This window comes from Hyposmocoma kahamanoa, unplaced genomic scaffold (genome assembly GCF_003589595.1).
Source record: "Hyposmocoma kahamanoa isolate Upper Pololo Valley unplaced genomic scaffold, ASM358959v1 84, whole genome shotgun sequence".
In the NCBI taxonomy this organism is placed as follows: domain Eukaryota; kingdom Metazoa; phylum Arthropoda; class Insecta; order Lepidoptera; family Cosmopterigidae; genus Hyposmocoma; species Hyposmocoma kahamanoa.
This window is the reverse complement of record NW_020654229.1, coordinates 6995156-7002051: the sequence shown is the minus strand read 5'-3', so window position 1 is coordinate 7002051 and position 6896 is coordinate 6995156.

Genomic DNA, 6896 nt, shown 5'->3' with positions numbered 1-6896 from the left:
TTTTTAGCGCGGACCCGACGTCCATATAATTGTAAGTCAATGCGGACTGCCATTGAATTTTAACTTATTACTAGTTATTACTTAATGTAGGTTATTACTTGGTGTACACTCCGAATGTTGGTTTGGTGCAGCAAGCGAACAACTAGCTATAGTTGAAGACTGAAAATCAGCAATGCTGAGTCTTTAACCTTTTTGTCCACATCACTCAATTATTTTTTTCTATTCGTTTTTTATGTATTGTGTTCCTTTTGTTTCGTGGAGAAATAAATATCTTTTTATTTTTATTTTATTTATGTGCGCGATCGGAATTCTTTGAGCGCGTTACCATCGTATGTCGTAACCTTTTATTTATCGTTGGACGACTGTCACTTCTAGCCTGTTCCCATATCTCGACTGTCTGTCGTGACCGACACAACTAGCTTTGGCAACTGCTAGTTATGCAGTGCGCAACGGGAAGTGAGCGTGTCCGGGCGGCTCACCCGAGGCACTAGCATCTCGAGAACCGAATGAAGTCAAGTAAGAGAGGTCTGTGACAACCCTGTACACTGGCTGATCTGGGGTTAAAACCTGAACTTGTAAGGATACTGTGCGCGCACAAGTTATAGTGCTCTTCTCGTATACCCTAAGGGTCGGTAGGGAGGGTCACTATAATCAAAACTACAGTACCAGCACGCTATGATGGCCGTTTTGACAGACTACAATAGTGAGACAAATCTCAATTAATTATCGAAAAAAATATAATCAAATGCGAGTCGCATCTGTAAGTTTTTAAATTTATAACTAGTATTTGCAAGTGGTAGCTGATTAAAAAGTTTTAATAAAACGAAAATAAAAATGTTTACTTATTATATCGTCAATTCGAAACTGCTTTGTTTTGCATTATTTATATTTTTTTCTAGTAGAATACACAAAGTAGATTATAGATAGAGTAGATAGATACACAAATATAAAATACTTTTTTTTATTATAATAATAATAATTGATTGATTGAGCTTTGACGCGAGTTTGCCGGAGGTAGAAATTGTGCTGGCCAGCGATCCCACAAGTGACGATCGTATTAGATTTCATTTTTTTAAATTTCGAATTTCGAAAAACAAATGCTGTGTTGTGTCGTAAAATGCTCCTTCAACGTAGTTATGAATTAATACGAAATTTGATGAGCGGACAAACGTCAAAGCGGTCATCATAGCGTGCCTAGATGTTCCCACTAGATCTTGACGACAATTTATCGGTTCACGGCGGCAGCCTTGTCGTTTGCACGACAGATTCGTTTGATGCATTGAACAAAACTACTGGTGATGTTTGGCCATCGCCATTTTAAATGTCCACCTTCGAGCCGAGGGCGCGGGAGACGAGAGTGGCCTTATTACAAGGGTGGAAATAGATGTGGCCTTATTACAAGGATGTTATTTTTAATTACGAAAATCTTGTTTTGTGGTGGATACTAATTGCTAACCTTCTGATTCAATGCAATCGTTGATGGAATCGAAATCAATTTCCACCTTAACTTTAACTTCAAAGGGTTGACAGGTAACCGTAGATGTTGTAGCTTCGGATTCCTCTCCAGTGGTAGAAGTTAACTCTATTTGCTTGTATTGCAAATCGAATAGCTTCTTACGGTTTGGGCAATACTAAAAAAAAAGAAATTAAAAATTAAAAATGCATTAAGTACTTTTTATGATAAAAATGTGTACTAAAAAACGAAACACACCGTTAAAAGAAATTGTAAGAGTTTATGCACACGTTGTATTTTATACGCGCCGACGACGCGTGTTTACGGCGCCATAGAAGGCTCGAAAAAACAGATGCGGAGGGAGGGTGGGATAGTTGACTGCATGAAAATTTATTTACTTCCATTTTTATTAACATGGACTTCCGCGAAGTAACGCCTGAATCTATTAATTTCTTAGAGAGGACCTTCTAAAAGAGCGTATTTGGAGCATCCTACGGGTCATCGTCTAGTGGGCCGTCCGAGATATCGCTGAAAGGATGTAGTCGCCAAAGACCTGAAGGAGCTGAACGTGCTCGAATGATTGAAAGCGGCACAAGACCGAAAGAAACCCTTTGGTCAATCTACGTAACTGTTTTTTATAACTAAACTAGTTACGAAAGATTTTTCCCTCACTGTTTCGTAATCAGTTATTTAAAAGGAATATTTAATCCATATTCAAAACTCCAGTTACGAAAACGGATGCAGATTTGTTCTTTCCATAACCAGTTACGAAAAAGGCTTACTTTTTTTCTCTTTTTGTATCTAGCTACGAAAGTGGATGCTTCTTTTTATAACTACTAAAATGCAAAAACCAAATAAAATTTTATAGATAGCATAGTTTACTTACACTTCTATTCCTTTGTAACAAACTCAAACTTTCTTGTATTTGTTCTCGAAACCTTTCTATGTTCATAAGGAATTTGTGACAATTATAGCACACTACATTAGTTTCTTTTATCTGAAAATATATAAGTAATATTTTGTTTTAAAATCAACGGAATTTTTGTACATTTACAACGAGAATCTTGAATAATTATACATAAGGAAAGAAAGGAAAGATACCTTTCGAGGAATACTGTACAACGAAAAAGTCGTGTGGCAAAAAAAAAATGTTAAATAATATTATTAGTTGTGTTAATGACCGCGAAAGTAATAAATGAGTGCTTTTTTAAATTGCATAATATTCTTTTTTTTAATGCAAATGTGTCAAAAATTTAAAGTTCATAAAAAAATTAAAATTACAACACAGAACTTGCGGCGCGTACTTAAATACGGTGCGGACGAGTCGGTGTTGACCATTGTGCTTTTATGCATGCAATATTGTGCAAAAATATGAACAATGGGAAGATTTGCAGCGCGTTTAGTCGGCAGTGTGCGTACTGTAATTAAAACTGTATGCGCCGATTGAATATTATACATTTTGTTATTGCAGCTTTTACGTTCATTATGACAAACTAAAAAATGTAAAAACGGTTCAAAACATTTGTAATATAGAATAAAAATATAACTGAATCAAATGGCTTGCTTTAAACTGAGCAAAAATACATTTCCGAAGTTCTGAATTTCGGCCATTTTGACACACACCAATCTATAGTGTCACGACTATATCAATACATGGTAAACATTTCAACGAGAAATCAAATAAATATGCATTTTTATTATTTACTATGTAACGAGGATTGAATTTAAATATTAATTGAATGATAATGAATAATCAATATATTATTATTTACCTTTCTCCTAAAGAAAATAACCAAAAATCGAGAATGTTGACATTTTCTCAATTCCACAAATTTCATGCTTTTCGTCAAGCAGCAAATGCAATATGTTTGTTTTGGAGACTTTGACTTATTTAAGCTTTGATCTTTGCCATGTTCCGTCAAGTTTATCTCAATAAATTTCGACATTTTACTTTTATTCACGTCGGAGAAACAAGCAAGAGAGAAAGGCGGATTATAACGTTCCATTTCACTTTGGCAATGCTTGATTCTTATTAATTCGTTGTTTATTATTATTTTCAGTATAAAATACGTCCACAGACGTAAAATGTAAAAATATTTGTTACATAAAGCGTTTTGAAAGTTTGTTATATTTATCAGTAGCAATATTGTAATAAGAATTTATTGTAATATGTAATATATTTTTGGAAAATCACTGAGAAAGGAACGCATTTGACATTAAATTTTTAGGCGCGCATGGTCGCACCACTGCCACTGCTATTAAAAAGAAATATTTACGTAGGCCGTTTTATGCCGATTTAGTTTCGTGTAAACGTATCATACGTATTGCATTGTTGGGTGCAGGTTTGAAAGATCTCAAAACCCATAGAATGCAGATAATTTGTGAGAGATAAACGGCTAACGTAATATGATAATAATGATAATGCTTTAAAAAAATTACCTCTCAAACTAATAACTTAGAATAACCTAATGGCTTAACACAAATAACGAAAATAATGTTTGCTTTTCACGTGGCATTTGCTATATATTTTTTTTAAATACAGGGCTAATTAACAACTATGTTTTTATAAAAAAGTGTGTTTGAATAATTATGACATACCGATTTTTCCTTAAGGTCTTAGTTCTAAAAACCAGGCTGTATAGTTTGTACCCCCAATACTCTCTGTTTTGACAAATAAAAAATTGGCGTAATATTGACATTTTTTGTTTCTTAAGTACCACTTTCGTATTTTTTAATTCCATTTCCCACAATTTTCATTAATATTAAATAAATGAAATTGTGTATTTTTACACATCATTTACAAGTAATAAACTAAATTTTACGCAAAACGCACAAAAGTCGTTAATTCGAATTGCGCCTCGCATATTTCGATAAAAAACATGGAAGAAGTAGAAATTAAGCACAAATTTGGTAAAAATGAGCAGCCACAATGTCGCACATGTCTTAGCATCGGTCGGAGACTTGTGCCTTTAGGTATATATGGTGATATTTATAAAAAACTGACTTTGGAAAATCTTCATCAGGTAAGTTCCTTCCTGCCTGCCCAAGTTAGGATGGAAGTATTATCCGGTCTATACTCTAGCCAAATTCGACATAGTAACTGCCTACATACTAACTAATTGACGCATTTGCATTGGTAACATAAAAAACTACCCAGATATTGGGTCTTGGATATGTGTTTCTCATATTGAATCGGTTATGTTGCGTGGGTCGAACGGCAGGGACTCTGTCTTACGTAGTATTACAGCATTACTGTGTTCTGGTTTTCAAGGGTACGGGTGCTGGTGAAGTTACAAGCACATGGGACTTGTGAACTTATGTCTCAGGGTGCCTGGCGCAGTGGCAGTGCCCCTCAGATCTTTGCTATTTAAAGCTCTCAGTGGCACTGTAATTATCATGGACAGGTAGTTTACCATCAGGTGTACAACTTGTTCGCCCCGTCACTTGATGTTATAATAAAAAAAAAGTGTAACATATACTACGTGTGTTCTGTTTACTTCAGTTGATATAAAAGAAAACATTGAAATGGTAAAGTACGTAATGAATACAGCGGTTTTCTTGTAAAATTTCAAGGTTACTGTTTCTATTGCAAAAATGTTATTTTTGTACGACAGTTAAATCTGATTATTATTAGAAGTCATAGAACAAAAGTTGTTTATGATGTCACTAATACAGTCCAGCCACATTGTTAGTGTGTTACAAGTTACCCTGTGTTATATAATTTGTAAATCATTGACCTACCAACGAATGGATGTCATTGCGGTACTGTCTAATTTTGCTTGCAACAATTGAAGGGTCCAAAACACCATATTCAGCTTCTACTGGAAACTTAACAAAATGCACCATATGTAGCTTCGACTGAAAATTACTTGAACACAAGAGTAATGGAGTAGCCTTTCTCGTAAATATTAATTAATTTATGTATAGATTATTAAGTCGATAATAAAGTAATACGCTTTCGAGTAATTTTTGATGTTTTCACAAAGACAAAATTAGCTTTTGTTTTGTAATCTTCCTAAAAAAATACGTTTGACATTATGAAAGTTCGCGCTAACATTATTTTGGGCAAATGTATTTTCTGACTTTTGAAAATGAGTACAACAATATTTTGTTAGTTATTGCTAACTTATAATAAAAAAAAATTTTCAAAATAAGATTAAAATCAAAGAGACTATAGTTTCTTTGTTCTAAATATTTCAATCGCTTGTAGTTCGAACAATTGAAAATGACCAAGAAGTTTATATGAGCTTTTTGAAATTAACATAATCCCTGGCAACTCATCAGGCAAATGGTATTGATATGACTTTTAAATATAAACTCTCGTTTGCGCTGAAATCACAAATTAGAAAGCTGAAATATACTCCAAAAATATTCTGTATTTATTGTAATTAAGATAATATCTGTAACAATGGGGAGCTGTTCTATTCGGTGGTGTGGGAAAAACAGCAAAACATCTAATTACAAAACAAACGGAATCACATTTCATTGGTAATTAAATATTAAATATGTAATTTTCGTCCATTATAGCAAAGCTTAAGTTAAACTGGTCGATTTGAAGTGGAACAATTGACTGATGATTGTCATCGTAATGATTTGGCAGTATAATTTTCAAACAAATTAAATGGCATTTCGTTTCTATTTCTGGTTGTATACTCGATGTTACTACTTCACTCATCTAGCGTCAATTTCCGATTGAAATTATTAGGGATACAAAGTTTTAGAATCATTAATTCCTGGTAATTTTTATGTTGGTTTCGTTGTAATAGGATATAAATTGAAAAGATGCTTGAAATTATACTTTGATTAATTCAGTATTTTGTTCCAGAGTAATGTAGAACAATATTTAATATGCTGGGAATGTGCAGCAGTATTTCGCAAAGTAGAAGAATTTCAACGTAAAGTTGCGAGAGCCAACAATGTCTTTCTTCTTGAACAGGTTGGTCAAATTTGTCTCCAGCTGATGAAACATTTGTATGCATTGTTAAACATCTGTATTGGGTTAAAAAAGCGGTTTTTTTTTAATTTCAGAATTACATTTACGGGACATTATCTAGTCTAACAACAATCATTCTAAATGATACAAATCCACATACGATATACATCAACAATCAAACAAATATCCAAGTAGACACAAAAACCAAGATAAATATTGATGAAAAACAAGAAAATAATGATTTACAGCAAAAACATATTCTACGGAATAATGATTTACAACAAACAGATTTTCTACAAATTAATGACATCAATGATATTGATTCAATATATTATGATACGGAATTGCAAATAGATATTAACGAAGAAGCTAAAAGTAATTTAAAAAAGAAGATGATAAATCGATGGGCTAAAAAGCGAGCTTTATTAAATAAAAAACCAAAATTTAAAATTGTGACACATAATGACATAACAATAGATGCTATATTTTATAAAGTGACAGAGATAGAAA